We start from the raw sequence: 15,233 nt of genomic DNA on the forward strand, positions 1-15,233 counted from the left end.
TTGGTATCCCTGGTAACCTGAGAAATGCGCAGAGCTCCCGACGAGTTTCATTTATGAGTTTACTATGACCGTAGGGTTTTGCTGCCCAACATCCAGTCTTGCGTAGTCTAACAACACTGCACTCTACACCGTGTTTGATTGGGGAGGACGTGCAGGAGTACGTTGAGGGCATATGCCGGCAGAAATGCAGAGCTCCAGTAGCGTCTTATTCTATTGTACTTCTGACTCGACGCCTTCCACTATACAATAGAACCGGGCTTTATAATGAGACGAACCACGGCTACGTACATTCAAAAAACCATCTCCTTTACGTGCTATGCAGGCCTTCTTAATCCCTAATTTAAGTTCCATGTTCAATCTCCAATCTAACTTAGAATCCTGTATTTCACTCACATACTTCACGTTGGAGGATAGAGCCCATCTTTGTTCATTCATCCTTCCGAGCCCACAGGCTCCTCCTTCCCCACGCGCTCATCATAAATGCATTCGTAACAGAGAAAAACGTCACTGACCCAGATATCACTGATTCAGCATTCTTGTCAGACCATCTGGACCCGGAAATTTAATTTAGCCCAACTAATTTTACCCAAGATGATTGCTTTTTCATTAATCTCACGCGGCTGGGGCTGCATAGCCTCCAAGCGGGGTTCTGACTCAGTTCCCCACGCTAGTGGGGAAGTACGTCCAGACTCAGGACTTTTTCAGAAGGGATAGACCTGTATTTTACTTGGCCAGAATTTTACTTAGTATCGGGACTAGCTGATACTTCCAATGTTCTGACAATAATCCAGCTAGGACCACTTCTTGACATTCTTGATTGCGGGCTTATACGAATCATGCTGCCCTTGTATGGCTCCCAGTAATTCTGTCTATAGCAGATGTGGAAGACCTTCCAGGTCAGCTTTCCGAGATTGAACAGATTTTTTTCCAGAGGTCCAACCTTTGACTGAAATATATCCAAGTATGATCTGAGAAGGATCTCTGGTCAGACACCCTCCAGTTCTCCACCCTGAAAGTCCCATTGTCAATATATCCAAGTATGATCTGAGAAGGATCTCTGGTCAGACACTCTCCAGTTCTCCACCCTGAAAGTTCCATTGTCGACTAGTAGTAGGGTGATATCCAACACTCCTTTCCAACTCTCACAGTTCTTCGAGATGTAGGGTTGATATACGGCTCTTGTTGCACACTGATAAGTTTTTATTAATAATAAAGTGAAAGAAAGACTCACCTCTTTTTCTAATTTCCGACCTACCACAGACATAGTCCGTCGCTGCAGAGAGTACATGCCATGAGTCTCAGGCTCATGCCATGTGTTTATGTAGAGTAGAAAAGGCTATCTATTTGACTTGACACCCAGTCATCCATGGGGATCCTGCGATTTTAAGAGTCCAAGGATTGGATGAGCTTATCCATGCCAGTCTTCGGTAGCCAGATTCACTTGCCAAGATTGTCCTGAACATAAAAGTCGATGCAAACGACCAAAAGGCCGGTCGAAACAACGGTGACTTCATACGCTGGATAGCGATTTGAAAGCTTCTCGATTGCATGAAAATCAGGCAAATGACATAACAAAACAGCCCAATTGATCACGGCAATTCGACTCCGCTTCTCAAGCACCAGTTTGCAACTATCGGCTGAAAGGTTTCACAGCCAAAGCTCTGTCGGCCGACCGTTATTGTGTCACTGTCTTCTTCAAGTGGGGCTTTTCACTTTCCGGAGGTTTTCCAAGCGGATTTCTGCTTATTTGCTAGCTTACATCTCACCATTATGGTTTTTGATAGCCAAAGGTTGTAGTTTTGACATCAGTCGTTGTTGCCGTGTCGGTAGCAGTAAAGCTTCAAAATTTGCAGGTTGCGCGGTTCCTAACCGTATCACATCCGGTGAACTTCCTTCTCTTGTGCTTGAAATGGTTGGTCACCGTAACATCCCAATACGGACTGTTCTTCCAAGCAGAAGAGAGTAAACGGAGTAAAGTTCTTGGGGTTGACAGTCTTCCCACAGAGTTGTTTATCGCTGTACCTACAATTACAGCAAATCTGCCACTTCCACCCTAACGGAAATCTTGAAAATCCGAAATCTTTGCCAGAACTAGGAAGAAGGGGATGATTCCAAATTGAGTGTGAGAAATTGAGGCTTATCTGTGTGCTCCCTGCCGTTCTAAAGATATAGCTAAAATAATCCTGAAACATATCAAACAACATCTTGAAAACTACATGGGCAGAGAGGAGGCGGGTTTCGCTCCGGATCCTGATGGTGCAAAATCTCGGAAGATTTTGAAGTCAATAAGGGGAGTCCACCAGGGTTCATGTTACCGATATTATTTCTTTTTGTTAACAATGACGTTCTTCATGCTGCCTTATCCGGAGGACATGGAACAATTCAATGGACTATGACATATGACAAACACCTCCACCACGTTGATGACATCTGCTTGGTTTACCACCGTTCTGACTGAAACATTGACCTTGGCCAAATGGCTCTGGATTTGGAAAGATAGGCAAGTAGATTTGGACTAAAGATAAACAGCAACAAAACCAAGGGGCGCGGTCTGACGGATCATTGCACTTCTACTATCTGCATCAATAGCCAGAACTCGTAGAAGCGTGATTTCTGCCGGCAGCCGCACCGAACTGGGTGTCGTCCGGTGCATTAACAGCGCTAGATCCGCTTTCGTTGTCCTGTCTAAAATCTGGAAATACAGTTATCTCACCACCAAGATCAAGTTGAGACTGTTCTGTGCTAGTGTGCTTTCTTTATTGGTATATTGGAGTACCACAGGAAAGTGAATTCAACTGTTACCCGAATGCTCCAAGCTTTCGTCAATATCTATCTGCGTCATGTCATCAGAGGCCACTAGCTTGACACTATCTCCAACGAAGAACTTGGTCAGCATACAGGCTTGGTCCTGGGCCGCACTGAGATTGGAAGGCGGAAATGGCAGTGGATAGGTTACACATTAAAGAGGGACGACAATTGCATTGCTGACTGCGCCATGCAATGGAATCCACTCGCTCAAGATGGCCGAAGAATGGGTCGCCCCAAAGGCACTTGGCGGATAACAATAGAGGAGGATTGCGGGCGTCGCGGGAAGTCGAGGAGGTGAACCTGTGCAGAGTTGTTAGGCGCATCCTCCATGCGGATAATGGAGTTCCAAGCGAATGCCTGTACACATGTTAAGATGGATACGGATGGATATGCTAGTCAACATGTTCAATAGGCGGGAAGAAAACACCTACCCATGAAGAATAACAGCTTCAGAAGAACACTGAGAGTAAGCAAATTTCATTTCCCGTACCGCACTGACACTTTCAAAGATGCTCCTTGAATTTTCCGAATTTTCAGTGACTACAGAGAGTAAATATGCTTGCATATTAATTCGAATGGAAAATCTCAATTTCATTTAACTGAAAGATTTCATTTCATAGTGCTTTTATCCTGTGATTCTTTTTTAAGGTTTTGTGTAAACACAAAACCTTATTAAAATCGGTTTACCGTCTGTCTGTCTGTCTGTCTGCCTGTCCGTCTGTCTGTCCGTCTGTCTGTCTGTCTGTCTGTCTGTCCGTCACACGCATTTTTCTCGGAGACGGTTATAGCGATTGACACCAAATTTGGTAGGAACTGGAACTGTGAACGCTCACACATACAGTGAGTTACATCCTTTTACGTTGAATTTAAGGGGGGGGTCCCCATACATGCAAAAGGGGGGTGTAAAATTTTTTTTCATCAAATATAGTCATGTGGGGTATCAAATTAAAGGTCTTGATTAGTACTTTTCGAAGCCGGTCTTAGTTTTGACATTTCTTGGAAACGTGGGGAGTGCGGGGGGTTGAAAGTGATCATTTCTTTAAGGGGGCCATCCTCAGAAACTACCAAACCGAAAAATCTGAAGAAAATCAGGAGGCTGCCACTATATGGTGCCTTGGCTCCGAAATATCTTTCATATCGATATCTGTTCAAAGAAAGTTAATAATAGCATATTACTATAATTTTTTGTAATTGGCTGGAAACCCCGCTTATATTCATCCTAGCGGCACGAAATGCAGCGATGTAGGCTATAATGTAGAGCATGATCATACCAAGTTTGATGGAAATCGCACTATTAGTAACAAATTTATAATACGTCGAAGTTGTTGCTTCTTTGAAAATTGAACACTATCAATGTCAATATCACCCGAAAGTAGACATATGCATATATTACGTGCTACGTACTAGCCACTTTTAGCTGATTAGTTCTCATCGGCGCGAATTGCATGATCACACCATCGAAGACGTCAGTATCACAGTTTTTCCACAATGGGTGCAATCCCGTATCCCCATGTCATCATTTTGAAAGTAATCATAGCGATTTCTCGACCACTGGAGCATTCCGACGAAAGTTAATGTTAATACTGACACTATACCTAAGTCACGCCAGGCAGGTAATCCTCCGTTCTTGGTTACTCCCTATGGTCCTGATGAGACTCAAACGCTGATGTCAGCACAGCACGCGCTCCCTCTGCTATGAGGGATCCGTCAGTGTACCAAGTAATCAGTTGCTGGTTTAAGCCGTATGTCGCAGCCACGCTTTCCCAGTTTGCCTTGTTACTCCAACGTGTTTCGAACTTCTTATCGAAGTGAAACCACGTTGTCATGTTATCCTTTGGTATCAGTAAATCGGGATACCGCCTAGAAAGAATATCAATCTTCCTTCGGTTTAGGCAGCTCCCCACCTCACTGATACTCCCGGCCACCCTGAATATTGCCCTCCTTCTCTGCATCTGTAGGTGCAGATGGAGAGGGTTTAATCGCAGAAGGACCTCTAGGGATGCCGTTGGGCATACCCTCATTGCCCCACTGATACACACGCAAGCAGTCTTTGGAGTTTGCGTTATTCCGTGGCTTGTGTGCTGAGTTCGGTTCTTTCTGTCCAAATTATCGCTCCATAGGTAATCATTGGCCTTACTATTGAAGTATATATGTCCAAAATAGTATCTTCGGGCTGCAATCCCATTTTGTCCTGCTATGGACCTTCAAGCCATCAGAGCCTAGTAGTATGTTACCTTTTGCCTAGTTAACCAGGTGGTGGACCTGGCGTTCTGGTCGCCAATGGTCATTGTATTGAGAGGGTAGGATAGAAACGCAAGCACGGACGAAGTGTTCATTTGAGGAGGAAAATAGACCGATGCCATAGTCCTGTCGGGTTGAAGGTTACAGGTTTGCGCAATGATGACATCTTGTTCAATATCGTATTTAACTTCTTGAAATGCGATATCATTTTTAAAGGCGATGGCCACCCCTCCAGGTATACTTCTTAAATTTGGCAAAAATTCCTCAGACAACCGGTGCCTGGAACGTATGTGTGGTATGACTGACCTGTCAGTTTGAATGTACAGGCGACGCTATCGATTGAAAAATGATTCGACCGGCCGGCTTACCTGTAAGGAGTTTAGGCGTGCCAGTACGTGCGCGGGATAACGCGCCAAACAAACCGTCGTGGTAGTAAGAATTCCTTACACCATATGAATTCTATGTCCAGTGCTTTTCAGGGCAAGGATTCATCTGATGGCGTCATCCAGCTTGCCAGGACGTGTATGAAAATTGACATTTCTAGAAGCAACCGTATGGACTGTGGACTGTTCAGACGTAACTGACAGGTCTGCCGGAGCATGTATAGGTTGATCAAATGCAATAAAAAGTCCTCCCCAGCATTCGTAGGACCGATTTTCTGAGAGAGTGGAGTTTCCTGTGCATGTAGTCTACCCGGTGTGGTATTTAATCAATTATTTTGGTTCATTGCATTTGGGCGACTGCCACTTACTTCTTGCCTGGATCAGCGGTCCCTGTATTAAACGCTACTGTGGAAGTTGAATTTAAAGTATTGGAAAGCAATTGTACGTTGGATCGGCTTCTAAGAAGGTCAAGACAAGGATAGAGGATGTGGTTGTCAGGAAAATTGGTGAGCTCCAAATCGAAGAAGGGGTTATTGTGAGTTCAATTAATATTGAATTTAAAGGCGGAGCAGGACGAAAAACTAATTGGAAAGAATTGAAAGCACTATAGGCGACGAAGCCTAAGTAAAGGCAACAGTTTTCCTTCAATCCACTAAACCTGAAAGAAGCAGTTCTGAATTTACTCAAATATTGTAAATCCTTCAAGAAAGTAATATTTTAAGGACAAAAGGTTAATGTCCGAACATACATAGGTGAATTTTCACAAGTGCTCATGTACGAAATAGTAAACCGTATTGCATCGCATCTAAGTGTTCCTTTTTCCTTCTTTACATCTTTTCACAATTAAAACTTCTTCCAAGAATTCATGCAGATTTTTCAGAAATGTCTACTCATTTCACAACTTGGATTTATTTTCCGATTTTCTCTGATATTTTGTAAATATGTAGATACATCCATATGTGTTTGTCATTTTTTCCGCGCAATAAACAAAAAAAAACACTTTCAAAACAATCTATTATCATCTAAAAGTCTGCCCCACATGTTCCGACTCCACATTCTACTCACATGGAAATGAAAATTAAGCAACGCACACTACTTATGGGATTTCCAGATAATTACTGCAAGCTTTATAAAACTAATTAGTGTGAGGCAAAACTCGGCAAGCACACGTTTACCTGGAATTTCGAGAGTAACATAATCATCATCAAGCGTTTTTCTTGATGGCAACGGAAAATGAAAATTTGTTATAGTTCTTGAACGCGAGGAGCGCGAGATTCACTACCGCAAGGTCGAAGAAAACATGATTTTCCACATTTAACTGTAACTATTTGTAAACACCAGAAAATGCACTTTAATGCATACTTAGACATAGCATTTCCACTTTGTGCACAAGCACAAACATTTTGGTATGAATTTCATATTTTTTTTTTTTGTACTTCTCATTGCCGTGAACTAAAAAGCCGGCGGTGTATTAAGTGGAAAATGACTCAATATGCACCTTATTCGCTCCGCCATGATGATGACAGTAATTTCGGAACGTTGGCCCTAAATATATAAATACATATCTGCCATGTCGCACAAAATTTAATACAGAACGCACCTTATATAATGGCCCGCGACCTTGAAGGTAAAAGTTTGCCCAGGGGGGGCTTAGCAACTGTCTTAACATGTCTTAAGTGACTTTATAGCTCTTCAGCGGAAGACACGGGCTTAAAAGTCATGAAGATATCACTGAGCCCATAATCTGCAGCTTTGAAATTTATGTACAAACTTCTTAGACTTCTGGTTTGTTTGCAGAAGTAATTAACGCTTGGTAAAGAGAAATCTATCAGTTGAAAGACGAATTAGCTTCTGGTTTGGAATGGCGTCCAATGCTCACGCTTCAAATGGACACCGTTGGGTTTGGAAATTTTGTACTTGTTCTGTCGAAATTGATTTTTATGTATCGCAGACTAATTATGAGTTAACACGCTGGTTAACCAATTTGCGCATACCTAGTCAGGCGTGATGAGAGCTGGTTTGCGATTACCAGCTTAATTGGGAATTGGTTATCGAATAATATTGGGGGTATTGGACTTTCACACTTCGTAATGAGGGACCATCGAGAGTGGTCTCAAAATATGGTCTCTTATGAAGGCTTGAAATTCCACCATGAGTTATACACGTGTTAACCTTTCGGGTATAATCAGGGTTTAACCATATAAGACTGCACTGACACCGAAAGGCACTCCACTCCATCTCGCTCATCATAGTCAGGATCCCTCTGTTGTTCTTCTGAAATATTGGCTCCTTTCAGAACAATTCATCATCACAATTAATAGCCCAACAACCGGTATCCGGTCTAGGCTTGCCTTAATAAGGAACTCCAGATATCCCGGTTTTGCGCCGAGGTCCACCAATTCGATATCCCTAAAAGCTGTCTCTTACGTCATCGCCCCATCTCAGGCAAGGTCTACCTCGTCTTCTTTTTCCACCATAGCTATTGCCCTTATTGACTTTTCGGGCTGGTTCATCTACATCCATACGAAATAAGGGACCCGCCCACCGCAATCTATTGAGTCGGATTTTATCCACAACCAGATAGTCATGGTGTCGCTCAAAGATTTCGTCGTTATGTAGGCTACGGAGCCGTCCATCCTCATGTAGGGGGCCAAAAATTCTTCGGAGGATTCTTCTCTCGAACGCGGCCAACAGTTCGCAATCTTTGATTCGCTGTCCCACACCTTGAGCATAAGTTGATAAGCCGCTTGGTGTAGTTGGTCGTCTCTATGTTTAGAATAGATCCCTATGGGACGCCAGAGGAGGGGAGAAGAAGCAGGATGTGCAGTCATCAAAAGAGACGCGGCAGGATCGTTTGAAAAAGTAAGAGGCAAGCCATAAAAAAAAAGTGGTATGGGAACGCTTAGAGACAAGAGTTTAGATAGAAGTATCTTGTGATTTATAGTGTCGAAGGTTTTAGCAAAGTGAGTCTAAATAGGAGGCACTTCCCGTCGAGAATTTAGACATTTAGCCGCAAAGTCAATAAAGCAAGCAAGTTGGAAGCAGTAAACCTACGCTTAACAAGACCGTGTTGTTTTTTCACTATGTGGTGGCCAAAGTGGGCGGACAATCGGTCACTGATATATCTTCCCAAGAGAAAGAGGAAAGAAATGGGACCGCAATCATGCCTTCGCCACTTTTGTGAATGGGGATGATGAGACCCTCATTCTACAAGCCGAGGAAATGACTCCCTTCAAAACTTTTGTTGAAAATAAGGAATAGAGCAGATCGACTGACCAGTTTTAAGCAAAAGGAGGTTTGGGAGACCGCCGTAGGCTGAACCGGCATTGGCATCAAGTTTGCCATGGAAGTATTCGACAAGGAGAGGGAAATGCTAGGCGATGCGAGACTGGCTACAGCCACTAGCGGGAGGCAAGAGGAGGAAAAATAGTTTGAGGAAAAATGATGGCAGAGTAAATCACGAGATAGTTGTGGAGTTAGAAAAGCTAGAGATTTTAATGGGCTCTGGGGACAGCTGGGCGGATCATCGAGAGTTGCGAATGTGGGACCAGAAAGGTTTGAGGTTTCCGCGCATCAGTAAGTCTTCAACACTGGTCAGATATTCACTTCTAGGCTTACGAATTAAGGATTTGACCGCGAAACGCAGAGTTTTGAAGAAGAACTCGAGAGCAGAATGATGGGCATCAAGGGCAAGGTAAGAGGGGCATGAGGGGATTGGGAAAGGCAATGTACAGGAAAGTTAGAGAGGACAAGATTAAGAGTGCGATCTAAGTGGTTTCTAGAAAGGTTAAATTGAAGAGCGGCACAGGTATACGTGAAAGTGGATAAATTAAGGAAGGGTTCATGAATTTATTAGGGAGGGAGGAAAGGTCGAGAGTAGTAGGCGCGGAGAGCATAGGAAAATTAAAGTGAGAGGTACAAAACGAATAACTCTTCTGTCTGGTTGACAGCTTTCAGAAATACAGATGATGTGATGTTGGAATGCTAAGGTAGACAGTTTGAAACCTGACAGCTTGGTCCTTAGGTCCCCTTACATTCTGGTAAGACACTCTTATAGTTGTGAAATCATCATCAGGTGGGCAGATCGAAAATTTTCTACAAGCTTAATACTCTGATAAGGCTATAAATTTGCCTCGCATGCCCAGAGTGCATAGCCTTCAGCTTATGTTTTCAAAGGCAATAACAACAGATTTCATTTTTGCATACCAGTTGAGTCAGCTGTGAATGAGTACCTGAGCTAAATCAGGATAATAATCTCGGACGAACGCAATGCTCACCACATTGCCTCCTACGGTCTTGAATGAAGTGCTCTAACACACTTCCTGGCCCTAATCCCTGAAAAACCGCTCCCTGTCTACCGCATCTCTTTTAACGCTGCTACATTAACCTAATATTGGGTATCGGCTAGCTATTAGGCAACATTCGATCTATACAGAAAGCGCTCATTCCACGAGGAAATCATTCGTCCATTTTCGTTGCCGGGTTCATCCTTATGAAATTCATCCAGTCCAAGGCCGCTTTCGTGGTTTCGTGACTCTAGTTTTCTATGTAGGGATATCAGCCCTACCCAACTTCCAACCTGGAAGATCAATTGGAGCAATTTGTCCCGTTTTTTGACGCGGAAGACTCGCCTTCATTCTTCCCCGTCTGTAGCTTTGCGTTAAGAAAGAACTCCTAGTGGTCACTACTTGGAAATGGAGACAAGGTTTGGTAGTAAAGCTGTTGGTATTTGTTTAACAGGCGTTTTATGCTCCATTGCAGGTCACGTCCTGGGACCTACACTTACCACCTCGCTAATTGCAGCCAGTGTCAACAATGTGTTTCTGCATAAAATTCTCTTCCGAAAAATCCGAAGCACTTTTCGGTGGAAACAATACTTAAGAGATTACCACAATCTGGTCAATGCTGCTTCTTCACTGTTTTATCTTCTGAAAATTTTCCATTATGATTTGAGTTTTTAAAGCTAAGTTTCCATCTGTCCACCAAATTTCATTCAGATCGGTTTAGCTGTTTTGGAGTACGTGTGGCAGACAAACAGACCGCTTTTGTTTTACATAACCCCTTTAGGCTTTGGCCTGCTCCCAGCTAATTTGACTAACACTTATATTTTTAGACGTAAGTGCAGTCTTATATATGATGAGAAACCATCGCTAACTGAAGCGGCTTTTGCGTCCAGTGTGGGCCTTACCTGGTTCACCAGCTTATTCCACTTTTCGCTAAGGGTTGATGCGACAATGCATCGTCGGCTGAGAGCCTTACCAAGTTTGCGATGTCCGCTCCACATGGATCTTTTTCCACATATCGAAATTAGACCAGTTGCAGTGCCAGCTGCTTTTCCCCCACTTCCCTTTTTTTAGAGAGGAATAGAAATTTGGGCCTAGTATCCTGTAAATACCAAAACTTTTCAAGTACCGAGACGTTAATAACGCCTTGGATAAAGAACGGCTACGACCTTTGGCTATCGGAGACGACATAATTGGATCCTTGCATGCGCGCACGCCTCACGACAACCCTATTGAGGGAATACCCGCTTTTTTCAACTTGAGCGAGAATTCCGGCGATATAAGCTGTACATTCTAGGCCTACCCCCATGAGGTGATGAGACTTTGAATTGTTTGCTCAGCACGAATCCGATTTCAAACTCTTGACAACCGCTACCAAAAAAACGCGCAGTTTCTGAAAAGATCTTGACTACGATTTTCCGATCCAGATTAAAGAGTGTCAAAATTACGCAGTGCTACTGCCAGTAGAGTTTGCCGATATAGTAGAGAAAGACGCTTTCTTTAAGCAAAAGGTGATATCGCCATCGTGATATGTGACCTGAATACCAAGCTGGGCTATGACAAAATGCTGCTCAATTGTGCCCACATGTGCTAGGGATAGTCTTGGTGACCATAGCAGCAACGAAGAAGAGTATTGTAGGGTAGGTAGGGTAGGTATCAGTGGCCACTCCGAGGAGCCCAATTAGCGCTTTGGTGCGCCGTTTTGATGCCACAAACTCCTAAGACCGTCACTGTTGTTATAGGAACAGGGAAGCAGAGTCCAGCTGGCTCGGATCTTCAGAGCCAGCCCGGAGCATTCACGAAGGAAAGCAGCTCTCCGACCCTGCAGCTAGAAATCTCACTAAGGTCCCCAAAGAATGGTTTACCCAGTGTCCGCAGCCTGACTCGAGCCAGAGTATTGTAGAGTTCTGAAATTTTCACTGCCACGTTATCGGCCACATACTGTTGGAGCACAGAGCCTGCAACAAGGTCGGAGACCACTGTTTGATGGTCGTTTACCTCCGCCTACGTATTGCTCCTGCAATCAGGTCACATAGGAACAGAAAGTTAGTTCCTAAATTCAGTATTTTCCGTCTTCACAATCCGATTGTTGAACAGCAATAGAGTGTCAGCTACCAAATTCAATATGGACCGGTCTCCGCGAAAAAGTTCATGTGAATTGGGCCGCCATTAAAAGTATCCTTAAATTTAGTGCGGATAAAGTTGTCGACCAGGTCTCAGAGGAACCTCACAAGACCTGGCTGACTGCGGAAACGGATCGATGGACGAAGTCACTGATAGCACTTTTGGTCGCTGCGAGCGGAGATAAATTCGTTGCTTTGGAGCTCCGTTACCGTAAAAAGTGCGAAAAGCGCAACGTAACATACAGTATGGCAAAATTAAGTTTACCATTGCGATGTAATGCAAAATACGATTTCTTTATCTTATACCACAGGGCGAGAAAGCTTGCAAATCATTTAAGACTTTCGATGGATCCTTGGATGACGTTAACGATATCCTTCTTATCCACAATGATGAGCAGCTGAAATGATCATCCGGGGAAGTTCCAGTTCTTAAAGATGATGTGAGAAGCCACCGTAACACGGACGGGATGGGATACGGACTGGAAATTATTTTTGCCATAAACGCGCAGAGTAAATCCGAAGGACTTGACCAGTCCCCTTTCAGAACTTTTCCTTACAGCTACCTTGAACGCAGTAACCGGAGGGGTATTTACGTCAATCCTGTCTTAATGAAATCATTCTGGTATGCAATAAAGGACACGTCGGAAGCTCGACCGGCATAGAGCAGGCTGGTTTTCGTTCTGCGTTGATCACTATAGACCCTTCGGTTCAATGTGAAGAAGTGTACCAAGATTAGAGGACCGCTTTGCTTACTTTTCATTGAGAAAGCCTCCAACAGTGGTAACAGGGAGTGTATCTACTCTTCTCAATAGGGATATACCGGTGAAACTAATAATGCCTAAAAACTCAGATAAATTTGAAGTAAAAGGAACCTGCCAGAGTTGCATCTTGTCACTCATACTTTTTCTCCTCATTATCGGTGACATTGTTCATACTGCATTGTCAGAAGGATATGGAGGGGTTCAATGGATCGCGAAATCTTTCCTCAAACACCTCGACTACGCTGCAAACATCTGCTTGCTCTCACCGAGTCATAGAACTTGGGCAAATGAAGCGACAATGTCAGTCTGAACATAAACGCCAACAAAACTAAGGTAATCGATCCAACAGGTCATGGCACTTTTACGATGAGTAAAATATCGAGACCATGGAACATTTATATATCCTGGAGGCATTACTTCTGCCGAAGGTGGCACGGTACTTACCACCACTCGATGCATTAAAACCGCTAAAACCGCCTTCGCTGTTTTGACCAAAATTTGGATTTGCGACATCTGAACACCAACATCTAGTTGGCGATATTACACTTCGGTATTCTCTCTGTGCTGCTATATGGAAGGAGGGGCACATGGAAAGTGACTGACAATGTTACTCCAAAGGTCCAAGCATTTATCAACTCATATCTGCGTAATGTCATCGGGGTACGTGGCTTCAGACATTAGCAAATGAAGAACTTGTTCGGATGAGGGTGCAGATACCCATGGACGTATTAATCATAAGGTGAAAGTAGCAGTGAATAGGTCACACACTGAGAAAGGGTAACAGATCCAATGGCGATTATACCATGCAATGGAACCGACTATCCCAGGATTGCCCGCGAGTGGTGATCCTACTGTCACGTTACACAAAAGGTTGGAAGAGTCCAAACTTGTGAAAAATCGTGGGAAGTAGTTGTCCGAGTCAATTCCACAAACTGAAACAAAACGAAAAACGCATTACTGAATGCAGGGCCGATGCGCCTTGAAGATGCATCCTAACAAGATTGTTAACACATGGATCCATATTAGCATCGCTTCTGTACTGAAGCCAGAAGTCACCCAGTTCAAATTCATCCTAGACCATGGTCAACGAGCTGAATTGGCCAGAACGGTTCGGTGGTCTTCTTCAAAAAAATAGCGGCCGATGATCCCATTTCTTGAAAGGCCACATCATATATTAACCCTGTCAAATTTCAGAAACCCTCTGGTGGAGCTTCCTGGGGTTTGTTAGACTCCAATAGCGCATTTTCTGTTTATTGACATATCCACTGAGGAAATATGCCTCGTCCGAAAAGAGAACGACCGCGTCCCATGGGAGCATGCTTTCAAAAACTAGTCACCTAGCTTCATAATCACGTGGCAGCAATTCATGGATGACTATCATTTTGTAAGGATGCATATGAAGATGTTCTTTAAGTATTTGATCAATGGTACGCCTCAAAATGCCAAGAACATTTGACTATCTCCGTTTCGAACGCCAGGGAGACTGTTCCATGGCAGCCCGATTTTTTTTAGTGTGTTCTGGGGTAGTGACGGTGTCTTGACGCATCCTTCTGATTGACGAAACAATTAGATTTCAATTGGGAATTCGACCGCGGGGGGTTGAACCTCAAACGAAAGGCACACTCTATGCAGATGATTGAACATGGGGTTTTCAAAACAGGCTGAGTGGGGTCACAACAAATCTCCGAATGATACCACTCCCCATCGCCTACATCTGCTACATGAGGATGGACGATTCCATAGCCTCTATAACGATGGATCCTTTGAGCAATACCATGGTCGTCTGGTTATGGATAAAATTCGGCTCAATAGGTTACGGTGGGCGGGCCACTTATCCCATAGTAGTAAGGATGATCCTGCCCGAAAAGTCTATAAAGGCAATATCTATAGTAAAAAGAAGACGTGGCAGATACTGGCTCAAATGGAGCAATGGCATAGGTCAGGACGCCAGATAGCTTTTAGGGATATTGAATTGGTGGACCTTGCCGGAAAACCGGGATGTCTGGAGTTGCTTACTAAGGCAGGCCTAGACTGGATACCGGTTATTGCGCCGTTGATGATGATAATAAAAAGAAAGTCCAAAATTTAGAACAATTTGGTCAATTCTAAACTTCGGCACTGTTGCAAGTGATTCTAGTAATAATTTTCAGATCAGTGATCTCTCTAAGTTCTTCTGGGAGTAGGACTTCCCATTTCAACGTTTCTAGATATGTTTTAACGGGCTGTGCAACATGTGGAAGGGCATTGTCATGTTGCAAAATAACTTTATCATGCCTTTGCTGGTATTGCGGCCGTTTTTTCTTGAGTTCGCGGCTCAAACGCATCATTTGATGTCGGTAGAGTTTGCCCGTGACCGTTTCGTTCACCATATACACAGCATGATCTTCTCACCATGAATATTTGCTTTGGCCGTCGATGATGAGACATGGCCGGGGTATCTCCACGTTGCCCGACGCTTGGGATTATCGTACTGGATCCACTTTTCATCGCCAGTAACTATTCGATGCAGAAAACCCTTCCTTTGTTGTCGTTGGAGCAGTTGTTCGCACGTGAAAAACGGCGTTCGATGTCTCTTGGCTTCAGTTCATACGGAATCCAATTTCCGACCTTTCGGATCATTCCCATTGCTTTTAA

General features: G+C 43.8%; 1 protein-coding gene across 1 annotated transcript in view; it reads left to right on the top strand.

Moving 5' to 3' along the window:
- Nucleotides 1-15,233, top strand: part of LOC119652567 (elongation of very long chain fatty acids protein AAEL008004-like) — a 128,233-nt gene that overhangs the window by 52,564 nt on the left and 60,436 nt on the right. The gene's annotated exons all lie outside the window — the stretch shown is intronic.

The sequence above is a fragment of the Hermetia illucens genome, chromosome 3, assembly GCF_905115235.1.
Source record: "Hermetia illucens chromosome 3, iHerIll2.2.curated.20191125, whole genome shotgun sequence".
Taxonomy (NCBI): domain Eukaryota; kingdom Metazoa; phylum Arthropoda; class Insecta; order Diptera; family Stratiomyidae; genus Hermetia; species Hermetia illucens.